We start from the raw sequence: 22,430 nt of genomic DNA on the forward strand, positions 1-22,430 counted from the left end.
TAATCAAAGTTATTGAATGTTGCCATTTTTTTCTTTCTTCATAAACGGATTACCTGCTAAATTCTTTGGGACCTTGGTTTGTTAGGATGTCTCACTTTCGTTGCCCCATGCCAGCACAACCATAAATCTTGAAGAACGTAATTGCTCCTACAAATCAGGGAGCCCTAAAATAGCTGCTGAGAATGGTACATATTTCAGATCTTTAAGTGCCGGGGAAGTTGCTAATGCTTCAATTTTTGCTGGTAGCGGATCTAAAATCGATGGTGATCATGTATCTGATAATCTTCTGCAAAACCAAAATGGGGTGAGTTTCAATCGGCGTAATTCTGAAGATGAATATGAGTAAGTTTTACTAGTTTCAATAGCTTGCAAATTGTCCTATAATTGAAGTTCGTGAGTGTTCACCACTAACCGATATTAAATCCAACTTCATCACAGTAATTGCTTTCCTGCACACACAAAAAAAAAAACGCACCCCATTTTATGAAAATTTGCTCATGCATCTCTATTGCTTTCACCTGCAGAACGCATGACATGGACATAGTCTCTCAATGAGTCGTGTCTTAAGAGATTCAAGGGAACTCCTATGACTCATTTTGGAGGTTTACTTAGATATACATGGGAAGATTAGCTTGAGTGCCCTATGGGTGCTATGTAAAGCTAGGCCCATGACAGATGTGGGCACATATCAGTTTATCATATATCTTTCTTTAAACTGCTACTTGTATGGTATTCGTACTATTCCCACACAAAATTCTATACTCTATTCTCTAGTACTATGATCTAAGTTGTTCCAAAAGTATATTCTTAACATATAAAATTAACTGTATACACCATTTGATCTATATATAAGATATATAAGGTCATTGTGTCTTAAACTTTTATTCATTATATGCGTCGATGTAGGTGACTTTGTCAATTTTACATTAATGTTATTTTATTTTTCATCAAATTTTCCTTTCGTATGTAATATGCATATCCTACTTTATTACATGCCTATCTGAATTTCTTTTCTGATGTCGAGAAATTATTTTATTGTTTGGATGCATTTGTGTGCTTCCTAATTCCATGAGAAGGGAATTGGACCTATACTCTATCATAACCTGGTAAAGTACCCGAATCCTTGAGTGCTTTACAATTCCTTTGCGCCATCTAAAGTCTCAATTGGACTGAGCTATGCCATGGTGTTACAATACCCTTTCCCATTGTTACATCGTAGAATCATATTGGATAATGTTGTTAATCCAGCCGTCTTTAACGACTATAACTACTAAATCTTTCATAGTTGAAATACAAAACATTTGCTGATTATTTTATTTGTTTATCTACATGATGGGTTCAAAAGCGCTTGATGTAGTCTTTATATTGATTCTTACAAGAAGTTGTCAAAGGCACCCAATATGAAGTTGCTTAAGAGATTATACAACTTGGAGGTCAGTATCAACTTCTTGCCTTACCTTCTAATTCAAAGGTCATCGTGTGGTTATATGATGCTCTTTTAAAGACAATTGCCATGTTGGACCTTTCTCATTATATGTTAGGTAAATATCCATTTTTGTGCAATCTTTGATCTGATTCCGAACAAGCACTTGAATACTAGTATATATACACGTTAGCCATTTCTTTTCTTTTTTTTCATCTTTTAAATCCTTTTTGCATTATGATATCTGTTTAAAATCCCAAAATTTTGGCATGTAAAATATACTGAGATATGGTTGGAGAATCATATATAAATTGCAACGAAGACACATTGGATTATTAATGGTAAAATAAGAATATCGTCAGATTCCCATCTTTGTGGAGAGACCAAGATCTTCTACATTATATGATACTAATACCAAATTATTATTGATTTTTATTTACTACTACGAAGAGAACTTTTTAGATTGCATCATAATTGGATTCATGCAATATCTTAGCAGGTTTGTTAATACCCTCTACTATTTGCTCGATTGGAGTGCTTAATATCTCAGGAAATTGTCTAACCAATGAATGTCAATCTTATCTTTTAAATATATTCGAAAATTGCAGAGGTATGCTTTTTATGCTTCATATTTACTTTAATATTTATTCATTAATTAATATCAACCAAACAGTGGTTTGTAATATCAGAATAAAGAGTAAATAATACATTTATTATCTTTTGTCATTCGTTTGAATATTAGTTCATCATTGTAGATATATTCATATTTTATGTACTAAAATATATTTTTCTGCAATCCTTTATAACTTGAACGTAGAACGATGTTTTATAATATCTACAACAATACCAAAGATTGCTAATGCAATGGATTTTGGATCTGTATTTGCACAACTTTGCTTAAATATTCATCAATCTTTCATCACAGACTTGAGTAGGTTGGTCGAAAATTAGTTATTTGCGTTTAATTGGTTTCTTCATTTCACATATTTCAAACAGGATATAACAACCCTATCTCTGAAAGTGTTATAGTTAATTTTTTAGCTAAACTTGCAACTTTAAAGCGGTAATTTTTTTTTCTATCTAATTTTTTTCTTCTTTCCTTAAAATATGTTTATGGCTTTAACTGCAATGGCCTAATTTATATTTACTATAAATATTGTTATAGATTTTAAGAAATAAATTTAAATGGTATAAAGCTTAGCAAGCCCATAGTTGATAGCCGTTGCCAATTTGCCAAAATTACATGTTTGTCAAGATTAATGCTGGGTAGTACTAATATCAATGTTGTGAGTGAATTCTTCGTATTTATGTATCTTTTCCTTTTTAGATAGATTTTATTTTAGAAGCACAATTAAAGAATACTTTCTTTCAATTTAATCAAATATAATGTTATGGTAGGATGGAGCACTAGAGTAAACTAAAGTGTTGTCCAGTGGACCTCAAGAGCTTATAAAACTTGATCTATCCTATTGTAGACTGACATCTCATTATTTCGTGAGACTATGTGCTGATATCACTTCAATTAGTAGTATTCTGAAGCTAAACCTTTATGGAAATTCCATTGGACAAGAGATTTGATTTCTTTCATGAAGATGAAATGATTATATTGACTTTCTCTCATGTTGATTTTTGACTAATCACACATTGTTGCAGTTATTACACTTCTATTAAAGGAAATTGCAGAGAATGAAGAAAATGATAAAAGCACTAGAGAAGGATAATTGTTTATGTTAAATACCTCAAATTCTTGAAGGAGGAATTGAATAAACTTGGGATAACAAACATGAGGAATTGAACCATATCTTTGCTACGGTAAAGAAATAAACTCTTCTATCTCTCTCACTATATATACATGGTGGAGGATATTTTTTGTTGGGTATCAAAGGGCGACACGTGGCACATATGGATTTGAGTTAGGTATTGAGATCCGAGGGTAAGCTCGGTAACTCGATCGCAACGCAAACCAATCATGGACTCAAGTCACAATTGATTGAGGAAATATCGGTACAAGATTACGTAGTAGAATTGCGTAATCAACCAAAATCCTAACAAAATTGAGGATTAGACATGATTAAACGTAATTGGAATCTTTATTAAAAGAAAATCCTAAAAGGGAAGAGTTGAACAAGGAAATGATATCGATTAAGACATTCCTAATCGATATTCACATACTAAAATAGATAAGGGCAAAATTGAAAAGAGGATTAAAAGGGATCTTAGGATTTCACATCTATAAATACATGGACAGAGGCACTAAGAGATGAGATTCTCCCCCTATAAACCTTACACTATTTTTTGTACTAAAGTTTTGACTTGGGCGTCGGAGAGGTGTTGTTGCAGGCACACCTAAGGGCACGTGGAGTAGAGATCACGAGACATTAACACAAATCCCAAGGTAATGCAAATTTTTGTATCAACAATTTAACGTCATCTGTGGGAATTTTATAAGGAGAAACAACCAAAGGGTAGAAACAAAAAACTCCCAAGATCAATTGCGGGTTTAGGATTCTTGATCTGACTTCGTTAAAGAACAGAGCGTAATTTTCCAACTGGATTTTTCAATGGTTCAAGTTTCGCAAATCTGTATTTTGCATATTTATATTGATGATATTAATTATGGATGTTGGCACGACAAAGCTATTCAGGGTGAGTCATGTTGATTTAGTAGCCTTTAGTATATTTTAGTGCTCTTGCAATCGCAAATCTTTGAGGTCAAAGAACAAGTGTAGTAATTACGGCTTATATGGGAATAGTGCAAATACAAGCACAATAGTGCTGCAATCGATGGCAACCTTGGTAAGATAACCTCATCAAGGGTAAATCAGGTAAAACAAAACCAAGTATTATGTAGAGTTGAGGGCTTTGAAAAAACCAGAGTTCTCTCGATAAAGCAAGGATGATCCCTCATTAATGAGGTCTACCAAGGGCATCCTTCACTTGAGTAGGGTTAATGCCAGGGAAATATTGCCTTGACCAAACATACCAAGCTCCTACGTCGATTATTAATGGAGGTCCTAAAGGAGAGTATTTCATGGGGTTCATCCATGGAAGTAATGATGAGGTGATGATAGATTCAATAGTGTCGAAGGAGGTACTTGCAGAAAAAATGAGGTATGTCGTGGGGGATAATTTCATGGATGCTCATCCATGAAGGTACAAAAAAAGATTTGAAAGATGGTAATGAGGAGATTTCTGTGCAATCTTGATGATCTATTCCTCGCACAATACGCAACAAGGTGCTCTCTTTTCTTAAACTCTAAACTTAGTATTTGTTGAGTGACTTAACTCAATCGAGTCAAATAACTTTACCTTTTCGAGCCAAATTATCATACAAGATGCATATAAGGAACAGCAAAAGGAGATTGAATAACTCTCGTCACATCGAGTTTTGATGTATATTAAAACCTCTTTCTAATATAAAAACATAACAAAAAGCTAAGTTGAAAAGTAAACTTGGTTGTATGTCATATAGAACATTCTTGATGTATGGAAGTACTTTTTGTTTAAGGAAAGGTAAATCTGAAATTGTACACAATTGGTTATATTGATAATGTGGAATGCAATCGATGATGATAATTACTATAATTTTATTTCACTAATGGTGAAATCTTTCCAACCAGGGAATTGATGGGAACACCAAATCTGAAGAGTAGATTTTTGTTTTAGGATTTTAATTTCATATTTTTTAGGCTTATTTTGATGTTTTATTAACCCATGGTCTTAGTACAATATTTAGTTTATTAGGATTTGAAAATTATGCGAGAGAAAATTACGAAAATAAGGTTCCTTATTTGGCATTTTAGTTTGACTAAAATTCTTGATTAATTTTCTTTATATAGGTTGTATTAGAGTTTTTTTAATAATGAACAATGAACAGATTTTGGTGAATAAAAAATGACTTTATTTCATGGAGTGAAGTGAATTCTCCACCATTCTTGGTGTGATTCCAAGAAACCCTTGGTGTAATTCTAAGATTCTATCTTTCTATCCCTTTCTCTTTTTCTTTTTTTTTCTTTTCTTTTTTTTTTTTTTTCTTGATTTTATTTAAGTTTCTTGGTTCTTAAAATCTATTTCTTGATTCTTGAAACCTACAAACCATAACCCTTAAGCCTTTCTCCATTCTCTTAACCTTTAATCATTATCATATAAACCTTAACCTTTAACCCTATTCATGTATCCCATCATAATTATGAGAACAAAATATTTTACTTTAGAGTTTACCCTATCCTAGCCCAAATACTTAACCCAATTCTAAACCAATTTACCTAAATTCCCCAAATTTTCTTTTCTTCCCTCACCATCCTACATCAATTGACCCCAATCACCTTTGTAAAAGACACCAGGAAACTAACCATAAAAAATGAGTTAGTGTGTTAGGCTAGTACGTCATTCTTTATATGGTGCACACCACTAAGTCTTTAGTAATCAAATAAGCCCGACTCAATGAGTTAGATAAGGAAATGGCAGTTCGATCCAATCCTAACTCACCCGATTCGAGATCCAATTTGGAACCCCACCTAGAACTTGAGAGTTCAATCCGAGACCGATTTGATCGAGTCAAATATATTATTTTGGGATTTAACTAAATTAAGGTACTTGATCGAATCATGAATAATTTGAGAAATCGATCGAGTTAAGGGGCTAAATAGGAATTTTCCTTCAATAAAGATTATAACTATGTTTAGCCACGCCTAATCCCTAATTTTGTTGGGATTTGGATTGATTAAGTCATTCTGTCATGTAATCTTATCTCGATATTCCCCCCAACCAACCGAGACCCAAGCCCATGATTGATTTATGACCAAACCACCGAGCTTACCTCGAATCTTCATGCCTAACCCTAATCCCTATGTGTCATGTGTCGCCCCTTGATACCCAACAAAAAATATCCTCTACAATACCCCCTTTCGCAGGTTTGGACTTTTAGTCTAAACACCAAACAAATGAACAGTACCATGTAACACGTGGCCTGTCACTACTAGATCACGTACTACCTTAAATTCTCATTCCGAGGTTCATTTAGTAATGTTCATGACATGCATCATCCAACCATTTTACCTTTGAAAGTATGGCGACTATGATTGCCCCGATTTTAAATGTAATTGTAACCATTGATCTCGTTACATAGCACAAAGCATTTTTCCCTATAAATACCTTTGTTCATCTCCCCCTTTTTGTCATTTCCCTTTTTATAGTAATAAAAATATTCTCTTATGGACCCCTAGCAGTCGACCTTGATTTCTCAATAAACCAAAGCTCTTAATCCAATAGATCTGACCCCCAAAGGTCGGACTTAGTTCCCTTACGAACTAAGTCTTGAACAACATAAATGAACTAATCTCCACTACTTGCACTTGGTTCCTTTATGAACAAAGTCCCAAATAAAAATAAACGAACTGACCCCAATGGTTGGATTTGGTTAGCAGTCGACCTTGATTTCTCAATAAACCAAAGCTCTTAATCCAATAGATCTTACCCCCAAAGGTCGGACATAGTTCCCTTACGAACTAAGTCTTGAACAACATAAATGAACCAATCTCCACTACTTGCGCTTGGTTCCTTTATGAACAAAGTCCCAAATAAAAATAAACGAACTGACCCAAATGGTTGGATTTGGTTCCAACCGATGAACCAACACTTAAATTTTGAAAAGAATCAACCCTCATCAATTGAGTTTGGTTACCTAAAGAACTAAGGCTTTTCTGTGAATAAATGTACAAAACCCCAACGATCAGGTTTGATTCTCCCACAAATCAAGTATTAAAAGCAAAAAAAAATGAACCAACCCCCAACGAGGGGGTATGATTCCCCTTATGAACAAAACTTGGATAAACAATTAAATTGATCCTTAACAATCAGGCTTCGCTCCCCTTATGAGCCAAGGCTTTTCGAAGTAAATCGATCCCAAATCGATCAAGTTTGACTCCTTTTTACAAGCGAGGGCTTTTCATTATATACCAACCCCCAATTGTCGAGTTTGGCTCTCCTTTTTTAGCCAAGGCATTTTGTTATATACCCCCAACGGTCAGTCTTGGCTCTTTTTATGAACCAAGACTTTTCGAAGTAAACCAACCCCAACGGTCGAGCTTGGCTCCCCGTACGAGACAATGCTTTTGTTGTAAACCGATCTCATACAATCGTGTTTGGCTCCCTTTGTGAGCCAAGGCTTTTAATGTGAGTCGACCCATACAGTTGGACCTGACTCCCCTTATGAGCCAAAACTTTCAAGTATAAACCAGCCCAATATGGTCGAGCTTGGCTCCCCTTAGGAACCAAGGCTTTCAAATCTAAACTGACCCCTTATGAGCTAAGATTTGTTATCCCAAGCTTCTTCAATTCCACACTGATTTGAGGTATCTAACAATAATTATCCCTCTTTGATGACTTCACCATCTTCTTCATTCTCTGCAGTTTCTTTTAATAAAAGTGTAACAACTGTATCAGTATATAATCAGTCAAATTTCAATAAGATAGAAAGTCAATGTAATCATTCCATCTTCATGAAGGAAAGATCATACATCTTGTCCAATGGAATTTTTACAAAATTTCAACTTAAGAATACTATTAATCGAATATCAGCACATAGTCTCACAAAATAATGAGATGTCAATCCATGATATGATAGATCAAATTTCACAAACTTTTGAAGTTCACTGGACAACACTTTAATTAACTCTAGTGATCCATTCTACCACAATATTATATCTGATCAAATTGAAAGAAAGCATTCTCAAATCGTACTTTCAAAGTAAAATCTATCTAAAAAGAAAAAGATTTATAAACACGAAAAATTCACTAACAGCACTGATATTAGTGCAAACCACCCAACATTAATCCCAACAAACAAGCAATTTAGCAAGTTGACAAATGCTATCAACTGCGGGTTTGCTTAGTTTTGTATCATTTAAATTTAATTCATAAAACCTATAACAACATTCATAATAAATATAAATTAAGCCATTGCAATCAAAGTCAAAAGCATATTTTAAAGAAAGAAAAAGAATTAGATAGAAAAAAAGACTATCTTTTTAAAGTAGCAAATTTAACCAATAAAATAACTATAACACTTTTAGAGATACGATTGTTATATCCTATTTGAAAGATATGAGATGAGGAAACCAATTAAACGTAAATAACTAATTTTCATCCAACATGCTTCAATCAATGATGAAGGACTGAGGAATCATAAGCAAAGTTGTGTAAGTACAGATCTAAAATCCATTACATCAACAATCTATTGTATTATTCTAGATATTATAGAATATCCTTTTATGTTCAACTTATAAAGGACTGCAGAACAAATATATTTAAATACATGAAACATGACATCAATATATCTGCAATGGAAAACTGACATTCAAATGAATAGCAAAAGATAATAAACGTATTATGCACTATTTATTCTGATACTACAAACCATTGTGTGTTTAATATTAACTAATGAATAAATATTAAAATAAATAAGAAGTACAAAAAACCCACCTTTGTAATTTCCCAATATAGTTGGAAGATAAGATCCACATACATTGGTTAGACGATTTCCGGAGATATTAAGCATTCCAATCAAGCAAATAGTAGAGGGCATTCACAAACCTGCTAAGATATGACATGAATCCAATTATAACGCAATCTTAAAAGTTTTCTTCATAATAGTAAATGAAAATCAATAATAATTTGGTATTACTATCATATAAATGCAGAAGATCTTAGTCTCTCCACAAAGACGTAAATCTGACTAGATTCGTATTTTACCATTGATAATCCAATGTGTCTTCGTTGCAATTTATATGATTCTCTCACCATAACTCAATGTATTTTACATGCCAAAATTTTGGGACTCTAAACAGATTTCATAATGAAAGAAGGATTTAAAAGATGCAAAAAAAAAACCTTTAACATTGAAATAGAATATTTTAAAGAACATGTTCAGAACCTGGAATAAAGCAATTGGACCAAATCGATTGCAATGCAAGTCCAATGTCAAGCCACCATATTTTGACTTGAAGACAAAAGTATTTGTTGAAGCATCTCCATTGTTTCGTTTCCTGAAAGATGGAAAATCAATTTACAATTTACTGCAAACTTAAACTTTACAGGACAATAGAGAATTCAAGGGAAATAAAACAGGAATAAAGGACACTTAAAAGCGAAAAAATGGCTAATGTGTATGTACTAGAGTATTCAAGCGATGTATCAGAATCAGATCAAAGATTGCACAAAAAGAGATATTTACCTTACATATTATGAGAAAGGTCCAGCATCGCAATTGTCTTGTGCTCATGCAATGCCTTTAGTAATGGAATTATTGATCTATCTTGCAATTCACACTCAGACGAAACCTAATAAACAGAACAGCATAAAACCACATGATAACCTTTGAATTAGAAAGTAAGACAAGAAGTTGATAATAACCTCCAAGTCGTATAATCTCTTAAGCAACTTCATATTGGGTGCCTCTGACAACTTCTTGCAATAATCAATATAAGACTTCATCAAATTGAACCCATCCTGTAGATAAACAAATAAAATAATCAGCAAATGTTTAGTATTTCAACTATGAAAGATTTAGTAGTTATAGTCGTTAAAGACAGCTGGATTAATAACATTATCCAATATGATTCTACAATGTAACAATGGGAAAGGGTACTGCAACACTATGGCATGGCTCAGTCCAACAGAGACTTTAGATGGCACAAAGGAATTGTAAAGCATTCAAGGATTCGGGTACTTTACCAGGTAATGATAGTATAAGTCAAATTCCCTTCCCATGGAATTGGGAAGCACACAAATGGCATCCAAAAAATAAAATAATTTCTCAACATCAGAAAGAAATTCAGATAGGCATGTAACAAAGGAGGACATGCATATTACATGCGAAAGGAAAATTTGATGAAAAATAAAATAACATTAACGTAAAATTGACAAAGACACCTACATCGATGCATATAATGAATAAAAGTTAAGACACAATGACCTCATATATCTGATATAGATCAACTGGTCTATACAGTTAATTTTATATCTTGAGAATATACTTTTGAAACAACTTAGTTCACAGGACTAGAGATTATAGAATTTTGTGTGTGTGAATCGTAAGAATACCATACAAGTAGCAGTTTAAAGAAAGATATATGATAAATTGATATATGTGCCAGCATCTATCGTAGGCCTAGCTTCACATAGCACCCATAGGGCACTCGAGCTAATCGTCAGATGTATCCTTAGTAAAGCTCCAAAATGAGTCATAGGAGTTCCATTGAATCTCTTCAGACACGACTCATTGAGAAACTATGACCATGATCATGCATTCTGCAGGTGAAAGCAATAGACATGCATGAGCAAATTTTCAGAAAATGGGGTGTCTTTGTTTTTTTTTTTGGCAGGAAAGCAATTACTGGGATGAAGCCGAATTTTATACCAGTCAGTGGTGAACACACACAAACTTCAACAATTTTGCATCTGGTATATGATAACATTAATTGTGTCCCAAAACATTGAAGTATGCTGTCTATAAACAAGTACTCTTCATAAAGAAGTATTTGAGAAATTAAAGGCTTGCTAACACATCAATATAATGTAAACTGAAATTAGTCACCGAATTGGATCATACCATCAATAGATACTTCAATCCATCCCTTTTCCCATATATTATCCTTTAAAGTTTCGACTACTTCCAAGGATTCTAGAGCTTTATGACCACAATTCAGATGTCGAATGATTGGCAACAAACCTGATCAGGCATGTCCTGCTTATTAGTAGAATAAAAATGTAATTTCACGAATAATTGGTAAGAATGAGAATAGCACATTAAAGCTGATGATCAGATATGTACAAAAATCAAGTTAATTTGAAACCAATACCCAGTTGCAAAAATGGTGAAAATGACTAGTGGAAACTAAAACGTAAAAACATTTGAATTCTGCTCATATTTTTAGGTTACTTGGATTGTGGAAGGAAGACTTCATAGATCGGTTCTCAATCCATCATCACTACCCCACCCTTCCATTTGCCAATTCACAATATTCTTTGTGATGCTGATGAATAATGGTACCATCATGTCAACTTTAGATCTTCCATAGTTCCAGTTAAAACTTAAAAGTGTTGAAGTAGCTTCCAAAAAAGCAACCTAGTGATGATCACACTATTCTTTGTCCTTAGCTCACCAGATCCATCTTTAGTCACTCCTCATACTCTCTTATTCTCACCATTTCCCTAGATTTTCTTTAATCTATTGTCTCTAGGTCTAATACATCCATGGACGCGCTTGTTTCAAATGTACCTAGCCCATTTTAAAAGAAAAAAAATTATTTTCTAACCAATTTCCAGTGACTTTACAAAACTCCATTGGTGAAAAAGCTTAGAAATCTAAAGATAGGTGACAACCTCTTGACCTCTTCTCTTCAAAGAGCTATAACAAGTATAAGCATGCCACTTCAACCTTCATACACTCAATGTTAAGCATATCACCAACCATGCAAGAGCATGCATCTATATGTATTATGTTATCATAAATTTTGAATGCATGCGAGATGGTGCTGCAATCAGTACCAAAGAACAGAGTTAGAGAAATCTAATAAATACATGAAAATATTATAGGACAATTTGCAAGCTATTGGAACGAGTAAAACTTACACCATATTCATCATCAAAATTATGCAGATTGAAACTAGCACCATTTTGGTTTTGCAGAAGATTATCAGACACATGATCACCATCGGTTTTAGATCCACTACCAGCAAAAATTGAAGCATTAGCAACTTCCCCAGCACTTAAAGATCTGAAATATGTACCATTCTCAGCAGCTATTTTAGGGCTCCCTGATTTGTAGGAGCAATTACCTTCTTCAAGATTTATGGGTGTGCTGGCACAGGGCAACGAAAGTGAGACATCCTAGGAAACCAAGGTCCTAAAGAATTAAGCAGGTAATCCATTTACAAAGAAAGAGAAAAAAAAAATGGCAACATTCAATAACTTTGATTAACAATGTGGTGATATAAGCTACCTGAAATTCATTCGCAAAACTATTTGGCCCGTCACTCATCCTAACTGTAAGAATCAGTAAGGGGGGGGGGGATATTAATTTCAAAAATAATAGAATTATTTGATTATGGAAATATAAACCCAAAATCACTTGAGCATTAGAACTCACATTCAGAGAAAGTAGTGACATTCTCTAGTTGGTATTTATGAATCCTTCCTATGGACAAATCAGATTCTTCGTGCCCATCACTTTCATCATCAGAAAGGACTACACGAACACGTTTACGACCAGTCAATCGATGCTGATTATCAATTTATTTGCTCAAACCTGTTGGGGATGCTTCAGTTAGCTTAGATACACTAGGTTTCTCAAGTTCAGATGTTTTTGGCCTGGAAAAAGTTTTTATGGACCAAAGAAGTGAAATTAGAGATACATCCATCCTTGACTTCTTCAAAATTATTTAGTCTTGATCTTGTAGAAGCAGATTCAGTTATCTTTGGTGAATTGTATGCATTAGACCTATTATCTGGTAAGTCATCATCAACTTCGATTTCGCTTTCGCTTTTGCTTTCATTTTTGGAGCAGCACTCCCTCATCAAATTCTGCACTTCAAGTTTGGTATTTCTTGAGCATTTCAAATCACTAATTATGTGCTGCAACCTCCCAGCCCCTTCAATATTGTCAAACCTTATCATAGGGCAAAAATGCATATTGTCAAGTGCAGAAATCTGGACAGAATGTAAGTTTGCTTCAACAAACTAAGTTCCACAAAAGAAGATAATTGCCTGTAACCCTCCTCAAATGCCTCCAGTGCACCAGTCCAACCACCATCTGAATAAAAGACAGCTCCAATGATAACCTTGGCTAACACTTGGCCCTGAAAGTACGTAAATCACGTGAGATAAATAAATAGGTACCGGATCACATTATTTTCACTATTGTTTATGAATTTCAAGTAATTGAATAGAAGAGTTTTCTTGTTTACAATGGTTATCTCTGGAATTGGCAACCGCACAAGTTTCCATAGGCTGACAAATCACTTATCGTCCATAACAATACAGCTTTCAACGTAAATGATTCTCTTCGGTATGCATCATAAGCATCAACACCACTTTCCCAAAGATATTTAAAATCATCAACAAGTGAGGCTAGGTAGACATCAAAATCATTACTAGGTTGCATGAGTTCACTCGAGTTGTTGGTACATGCAAAAAACATATCTGAAAATCGAAATAAAAAAATTAAGAAAGAGAGAGAGAACCATCAACAAATAAATGTCACACAAACAAACAAATAAAGCTCATTCTAGTGTAACAAAGTGACCAGTATCATCTATGTCTTCTATTTTTTCTTAAAAATTTCCTTATATTTCTTGTCACTTAGCTAAGTAGTTACAAAATGACATAATATAGATGAATTTATTTAACACCTTCACCTAAAATCATCGTTTACTTAAGTTAAGGGTAGAAAGAACTTATTGTTCAAGTGAACAGTAAGACAACCATGGGCCAGCATGGCAGTTTTGTAATGTGTACTCAATGATCATACAAAATATATACATTATTCAAGTTTGTAAGGCATCCATGAGTTATCATTTATAGGATCAATGTTACACACATGGCCAACGTCGAGAGTAACACTTCATAGAAATTATTCTTTAAAAAGGGACGAAGTGTCAATCACAAGCACACTAAGAGACGAATGTCCATAAGGTCCTGTAACATGCCAGCTCATGTATCTAAGAACTTAACAATTAAAACTAACTGTTTACACATAAAAATAATTATAACATGTTATTTTAAATAAATAAAGGTTAAATGTGGATAACATGAAAATAAATAGACCTACTTTTTCCTTATAACACTGGAAATTGATGAACCACCTATGTTATAAAACTCAACCTCCTTTCTAAACCGCTCATATTATGAATTTGTAATCTCACTTTTATTAGACTACAAACTATTGAATGCATGCATCCTTTATCCACTTTTATTAGACTATAAACTATTGAATGCATGCATCCTTTATCCTTTTTCATTTCTAATTTTTTTTAAAAGCAAGCAGATTAGAGGTTAGTAATTAGTGGGTGGATGCTGGTCTTGAACCCAAGTTATGATATCAACACTCACAGGCTTTAACAACTTAGTAAATTGGCATCTTCTTTATCTATATTTTTTTACTTTCAAATAATTAGAAATAAAGAATTATTCTGTTTTTTGCCCCACAAGCATGCAGAAAGAACAGTGACCATATCACATGGGTGGAGAAGCTTGATATGATTGAAGAGGTCACTTTCAATCTTATACATAGATGTTAGAAGAAAGTAAGAATTTTGATCAAATATGCCTAATTCGGACTTTGTTGTCATACCAGCAAGGCCTATAGTTTGCATTATTTTCTAAAGATATCCAAAATATCGAATTTTAAAAGTTATTTTAGCATACTACCTGTGAAATCAGATGAATTACTAAGTAGTGCATGCCCCTAACCACGGTTTTGCAATCCAAAAGCTTTTTGAAGATGGATGACCATAGTCTGGAGTTAAATCAACTGTAGAGTTCCCATAGTTCCACCATCTACGAAGATTTATGGTTAGTAATAAAAATAGAGATCTACATGACACTGAAGCATATATCACTATACCTCCTTAGGCTAAAATGAAACAGAGCTCTATCAAAACCAAAGATACAAACATTTGTTGATTGCTCAACTATAAAAAAAAAAATTAATAATAATAATAATAATAATAAAAGAAACACATTAACTTTTAAATGGAGGAGCAATGTCAACAGTGCCAACAAGGTCTTATAAGCTCTAATGCTGCTTGAACCAACAAAATAAATATAAAAATCATTATTTCCTTCAAACTAAATAGAAAATCACTAATACAAAAGGAAAAATTTACCTCATTAAAGAATAAATTCAGATCAGATGGATGAATTTTAGCACAACTTCTGTCTCCTCTTCTGCCAAAATCTAGTATACCGTTCCACTAAATTAAAATCAATGAGATGGCAAAGATTGACAGATTATGATTCCAGATTTTGATATCAAAGAAAGATCAAAATTAGAGATCGAAATGAAAGATCACATACCAGAAATAGAGCTTGAGAGATCAAAATGTTAATGGAGTTACTTTGTCTTCGTCTATGGAAGATTGCAGACCAGAAATAGAACCCTAACCAATCATCAACAAAAATTGAAATAATCTCAGTCATCGTAGATTAAGAGAGAGAGAGATTGCAGAGTTCATACCCAAAACAAATCAAGACTTCCTCAAATGCCTTAGATGAGAAATCGCAAAGAGAGGGGACTCAAGAGAACGAGATTTGACAAGAGGAATCAAAGGTACCTAGTTTCTTTCCACCCTATTTGGATTGACAAGAGAAATAACAAAATAATTTAAGTTTCTTATGTTTGGTTAGCAGTCATAAGAGAAGAGAAGAGAAACTATTCTTAGTCAAATGACTATTATACCCTTCATAGTCCAAAGAAAACTAAGTTCTACCTGTGCAATGATATAAAATATAAACACCTAAAGTCATTTATAATTCATCTTCCAACCAAATATCATACGAACATAAGTGAAAAAAAAAATTTTAACTTATATGATGGCTTCCAATAAAGAAAATGTAACATATATGTTGACTTCCAACTATTTCAAAAAGTAGTCTATATGTCCAAAAAAGCATCCCCAAAGTAACATCTCCAATGTTATAATTCAGTAACATCACAAAAAAACTAATCAAACAAAGTTACATCACCAAAAACATCTAATATATCATATCAATGACATAAGCAAACAAATCAAAAATCTCTAACACAATTCAGCATCATCATCAAGTATCGCACATGCCTCTCATATGTGATACCAAAAAACGCCCTCATCCTTCCTGGTTTTTCAACGAGGAAAGAGTAGGCATGATCAATTAATTTTGAATCAACTCCTAACCTTACAAACTCATCAAAAATATCTTCCTCCGTGTAAACACGTGCTCGACTCCTCTGAAGAACTTCAACTCCTTTCTAAAGAATTTCATTTCCTTCATTGGTTGCCAGTGCAACCTCTCATTGAATCCTCCGTTCCCAAGTAATCTATTGAAGATGATACCTTTCTTTTTTTTGGAGTGTGATGAGGTTGCAAACTTGTTAAAAGATGTTTCACAAGGAGTTGTTTTGGTTGGCTTTGGTCATGAAGTGTAGCTTGAAAGTTCTCCAAAAAGATATCATCATTTGTCACCATATGATCAATTTTCTTCAATAGTTCTACCCGCCCCCATCGCCTCACCTATCTACATCTCCTTTTCCCATCATTTTAGTTTTTCACTCGTAGTTTCCCCACCCTTCTAACTTAATAATTTTTTCTTTCCATAGCCAAACATTCAGCTCCATAAGGTATAATTCCACTTTTGTATAACCATCACATAGCAATCGAAAACTCAAACATTTTAATCACCGACCTCTCATTCTATGGGCAACATTTTCCTCAAAGGAAATCCTAACATGTATAGGATATAGACCCATATCCAAACATTCAGCTCCATAAGGTACAATTCCACTTTTGTAGAACCATCACATAGCAATCCAAAACTCAAAAAATTTAATCACCTACCTCTCATTCTATGGGCAACATTTTCCTCAATTGAAATCCTACTATCTATAGGATATAGACCCAACAGAACAGGCCCAAGAGAACACAATCAGTACTAGTTTTACAATCCACGTCCAATAAAAAAAATTACCTACTACACAAAGAATCTCTCAGAACTCCACAAATATAAATTCTACTTACTTTGAATCCCCCAAAACTCCACAAATATTAATTTTATGTCCTTCCTCTAATTCAAATATAATCCGATGCCAACCACCGGTAGAAGAGAGAGAGAGAGAGAGAGATTTGGCCTTGGGGGGAACTATAAATAAAGAAACCAATGAACAAAGCTTAAAGCACCAGGCATATGCCACATATACATCACAGGATGATCTAAAACAACTATTCCTCATTTTAATTTAAGGACACAATACAAACCCCAGCATTGTTTGAGAACTTTATACCTCATTACTCAAATGCAAACTTGAAACAACAAGACAAGAACCTTTTGTGGTTTGTTACTTGTTTTGTGAATAGATCATGTAAACCTCTACTAAGAATCTAACCCCAACTAACCATCCATGGCTGGAGAAGTCTAAATTTCTCTTTAGTTTTATTAATTATTCAATACATTCCGTTTCCCCATTAAAAAATCTTTAATTATGAAAATTTTACCAAACTTTCAACAACAAAGTCTTCAACTCCATACGAAGAAAATAAAAGCAAATGTGTGTGGCTGCAGTTATAAGTCTGCCTAAAATAAACTACCATCAAAATAGAGCTGATATCCCATAAAAAATTATTTTACAAACCTATTCCGGGATAAGCTATCCCTGAAACTAAATACCTTTCAAATAAGAGAATGTCGATATGATTCTAGACTAAAACCATCAAATTATGCAACTCCATCACAAAAAAATAATAATCAAAACTTGCAACCAAACAAATCAAGTTCACGATACGTTCTTAATCTTCGATTATTTGCTATTTCAGAACGCTAAGCCAGAGATCTCGAAACCAAGGCAGCAATCGAGTCGAGAAACAGAGATCGGACGGGTCAGAAACAAGAATCAGAAGAAGAAGCAACGGTTGATGGGTGAAGATCGACGAAGAAGATGAACATTTGCATCTTGAATCCATCAACGCCGCAGAAAACCCTTTGAGATACAATGACATGGAAGCCGAAATAGAGACGTACTTGGGTTTCAAGATGAAGAAGAGAGACTCTTGAGCTACTTCGTCCCTGCCAATTTGGATTCCCAAGGCTATTTTATTGTTTTATTCTGTGTTGTTTTGCACCTTTTCAAGATGAAGAAGAGAGACTCTTGAGCTACTTCGTAGCTGACAAATTGGATTCCCAAGTCTATTTTATTGTTTTATTCTGTATTATTTTGCACCATCGTGTCACGAAAATTAAATATTAGTGACGAAAAAAAATATATTGTTATCATAAACACCTTACTCCTTTAATGACAATAAAATAAAATTTGTGACCAAATCTTTTCATATGACCATACATTTTAGCCATTACATTTAAGTTATCTTTAAATATTATTAGTATAATACCTATAGTGACAACATTTTATTTTCGCTACTAAAAATTAATGTTTAGTGGCAAAATATACATCACGGCTAAAAGTATGTTTTTAGTGGCGAACTATAATCGAAGTTAATGACTAACCATCAGTGACAAAAAAAAATATCGTGTCACTAAAATTTTAAATATTTATTTGCACAAAATATATGTTGCCACTAAATATCTTGATGTGGTCACTTTTAAGGACATCAAAATTTACATCTGTGACATTAGTACCGCGTATTTTTGAGTTGCCACTAAATGTTGATGTTATAATATTTTTAATGACAAGATATTAATTTTTCCACTAAAATTTGCATTTTAGTGATAATATATAAATCGCAGCTAAAAAATTCGTCACTAAAAATCAATTTTCTTGTAGTAGTTGACAATTAAGAAAAGTGAAAAGGGAAAAAAAAAATACTAGAATGATATTCCTCATTAATCATACCATTAACATATTATAACAATGTTATGCAATTAGAGCAGCAACATAGCATTATATGTGATATTGATCAATGTATCATGGTATATAGTTCTGTTCCTTATCCTTCTTTTTTTTTTTTTGTTTTTTTTCATATTTTTTACTTTCTCTTATTGATACTCGAGATTGCTTCAAAGAAAAGGAAAAAAAAAATAAAAAAAACAGAATATGAGGGTACACACATCAACCACCCAACATACTTTTTTTTTTTTTTTTTTTTTTCTACTCTTTGATGAATAAAGTTGATAAAAAAAAACAATGCTAATCAAAATCAATACAAAAATTGAGAAAACACAAATGGAAACCATGGACCAACAAAAACCTGGGTTTTTATCTCGCATTTCAACAGTAGGTTTGAGAATCATGAATTATCATAGGCTAATAAAACATGATAGACGAATTTTCATAGAAATAACATAATAACATCAGTACAAAAGTTTGACACAGTTCAAATTAGAACTTGTTTACGAAAAAATAGATCTGGGTTTTTATAAGCATTACCTTCTTGATGATAAAGACCTTGAAGAATCTGGATTCTCTATCAAATGATAATCTTGAAGACGAAGATGATGACCTTCCTACTGTTGTAAAAAAAGCAAAAAGTGTGTGCAATATATAGGGTTCATGGAAAAAGAAGAAGAGAAAGGTGTGTGCGAGTTGAAGAGGGTTTCTTGAAACAAATTACAAAAGAATGAGAAAGAGACCTTAGATCTCCTACTCAGTTCACCTATTTCGTTTGACAACTATAAGATTTCTGAATCAAATTAAAGTTTGTGTGTTTACTTGGGGTGTAAATAGCAAAAGTTGGCATGCCAATATTATCTCTCTTTGGAATTTTTGAAATGGGTCAAGAGCAAAGTTGGAATGTGAACTTCTTTTTCTTCTCTTCTCTTCTCTTCAAATCTCTCTACGTTTGGAGAGAAACAAAACTGGGCATTTTTCTTCTCCCCTTTTTTTTCTCTTCTCTCTCCTCTTAACAATCCAAACCAGAGAAATGGAGAGAAACTTGCATATTTTCTCTTATCTTCTCTCTAATTCTCCAAATCCAAATATAATGTCCAAATAGGGAGAGCTTCATTTGTCTTTGTTCAAGTATTTGAGTTAAGATTTCGTTTCGTTGGAGTATTTCATTCGAGAGGGAGAGCTTCATTCATCTTCGTTTTAGAAATCAAGAAGGTCGAAAAAGAGAAAGAGTGAAAGATAAAAAAGAGAGATGAGAGGTGAGTTAGGTTAGGTGTTATTTGTTTGAAAAAGGAGGAAAAGAAGTGATAGTAGTTTCGTCTATGCGTTCTAAGTGAGGGAGGTCATTGTATATGACTAAACACTGTAAGCTACTTCTATTAATATTGAACAATATCGAGTTTTGTAAAAATTGATCGAAATGCATAGTTTTTATTGGCACTCCAATACTTACTTATTACAACCAACATTAACCAACGGTTTTGTCCAAACTGATGTCTCAAGTCCCACAAAATCTTACCACCCTACAGAAATTAGACGTGAGATGCCATTTTTTTTTATAAGAATTGATATTTATTTAAAACCCATGAGTGTTGTCTAAAGTGTTTTTTGTAGTAGTGATCCTCAAGATTTGTTTTATTTGCATGCATATATATTTCGACTATTGGATTCATGTTTACATGTATTTTCTCATGAGTCATTCTTCATGAGTTACTAGAGCCCAACCCATATATATAATGAAGCGCAATGATGGACCCCACCCAACTACAATTTTTTGGGGTATAAAGATCGAGACAAAGGAGTGGGATCCTGAAAGCGCCCTCGATCCACAGGGTGAGTGGATCCGCTTTTGACCTTTGAGGTTTGGGAGTCGCCACCTAGTTATTACGGTCTAGGAACCAAACTGACTCTAAAAAAGGCAAACATTACTAATCTACGAAAGAAAAAAGGGTCCGGGGATCATGTTACGGGGTTGGAAGGTGTTAGGCACCAACCCCGCCCGGCCAAAGCCGGTCTCTACTAATTTTTCAAATAAATTACATTGCTAAAAAAAACCTAGATAATAAAAAAAATTAAGAAATTATACCTTTTTGAAAATAACTTTATCGTTCCCTCAGATCTGATTGAGTAACTCCTTGTATAGTACTCCTCGCTTCATTCTGTTTCCGGATTTGATTTCTGATCCCGAGGTAAGGTATCTCTTTCTTAGATCTGGGTTCTTCAAATTTTTTTCTATGGATTTTGGGGGATTTTTGGAGGGCTTCTAGGTGTTTTTCAAGCTAAAATCGAAGTATGGGTATTAGGTAAGGAGTTGGGGCTTCAAAACTAGGGTTTATGGGAAGTTAGGGGGACTTTTTGACCTAATTCTCTTAGGGTTTATGATTTGATACAAAAATAGGGTGTGGGGACCTCTATTTATAGATTTTTTTAAGGGTTGATTTAGATAGAGTTAGTGTTTAATTAGAGTTCTTTTAATTAGAGTTATGTTTTAGTTAGAATTGTTTTAGGTAGAGTTGTGTTTTAATTAGAATTGTTTTAGGTAGAATTGTATTTTAGTTAAAACTCTATTAAATATAGTTATTATTTAATTAGAACTCTATTAGGGTTTTGACTTTTGATCTTATTTGATTGACTTTTAATATTTTGACTTTAGTCTTAATTGATTGACTTTTAATATCTTGACTTCAGTCTTGCTTAATTGAGTTTAATTTGACTTTAGTCTCACTTGATTGACTTTAATACCTTGAATTTAGTCTTGCTTGATTGACTTTAAATTTTTGGAGAACCCCCCTCTATTATATCTTTAATTCTTTGGACCCCCAAATGGAGGGGTCCTTAAAGAAATATCTCACGAGTCCTAAATAATTTTTCATGAGAGTCCGATTGATCGATTTTTTTTAGTTCAAAATTTTAAATTAATTTAATTAATGTTTCACTTTAATCATTTAATGTTTTATTTACTAATTTTGAAATTTTTAATTATAAAAATTATGAAATTACCATTGTGCCCCCGGAGAGGACTTTTCGCGTTTTAAGTCGATTTTTAATGTTCTAAGATGTTTTAGAATCGATTTTTCGTAAGGAATTCAATGGAAATATTGTTTTGTGTCGTTTATGAAATTTTTGTGTAAAATGGTCATGAACTTTATGAGAGGCATTTTCGTAATTTTGTCAAATTCTGTTAAAATTGGTGAAATGATTTATTTGATTTCGATTTGTTGTTTTATGTGTTCGAAAGGATTTTTCTAATCATAACGTAGGCTCTAGGGTTGTTTTGATGTTAGGGGTATTTTGGTAATTTGATCAATTTTTAGTGATTTTTATCATGATACTTCTTTTTGGGTCTGCAAGATGATGATTTCTATGTTTCTGGAGTCGTATTTTCCTAGCATAGCGTGATTTCTAAGGTTTTGT

The 22,430-nt window shown here is 33.3% G+C and overlaps 1 pseudogene across 1 annotated transcript; it reads right to left on the minus strand.

Annotated features, from left to right (window-relative positions):
* Positions 1–41: 41 nt before the first annotated feature.
* On the minus strand, positions 42–18,362 carry LOC147380456 (protein TONSOKU-like; annotated as a pseudogene). Its single transcript, XR_015175317.1, has 16 exons — positions 15,660–18,362; positions 15,500–15,582; positions 15,310–15,396; positions 14,852–14,980; positions 13,390–13,624; positions 12,573–13,281; positions 12,426–12,469; positions 12,262–12,313; positions 12,056–12,155; positions 11,807–11,958; positions 11,034–11,153; positions 9,836–9,931; positions 9,657–9,762; positions 9,357–9,468; positions 8,906–9,016; positions 42–286 (listed from the first exon to the last, which is right to left on the minus strand). The product of XR_015175317.1 is annotated as a protein TONSOKU-like (transcript).
* Between the last annotated feature and the right edge of the window lie 4,068 nt (positions 18,363–22,430).

Source organism: Akebia trifoliata, unplaced genomic scaffold (genome assembly GCF_017979445.1).
Source record: "Akebia trifoliata isolate Shusen 1 unplaced genomic scaffold, ASM1797944v1 Contig01400, whole genome shotgun sequence".
Classification (NCBI taxonomy): domain Eukaryota; kingdom Viridiplantae; phylum Streptophyta; class Magnoliopsida; order Ranunculales; family Lardizabalaceae; genus Akebia; species Akebia trifoliata.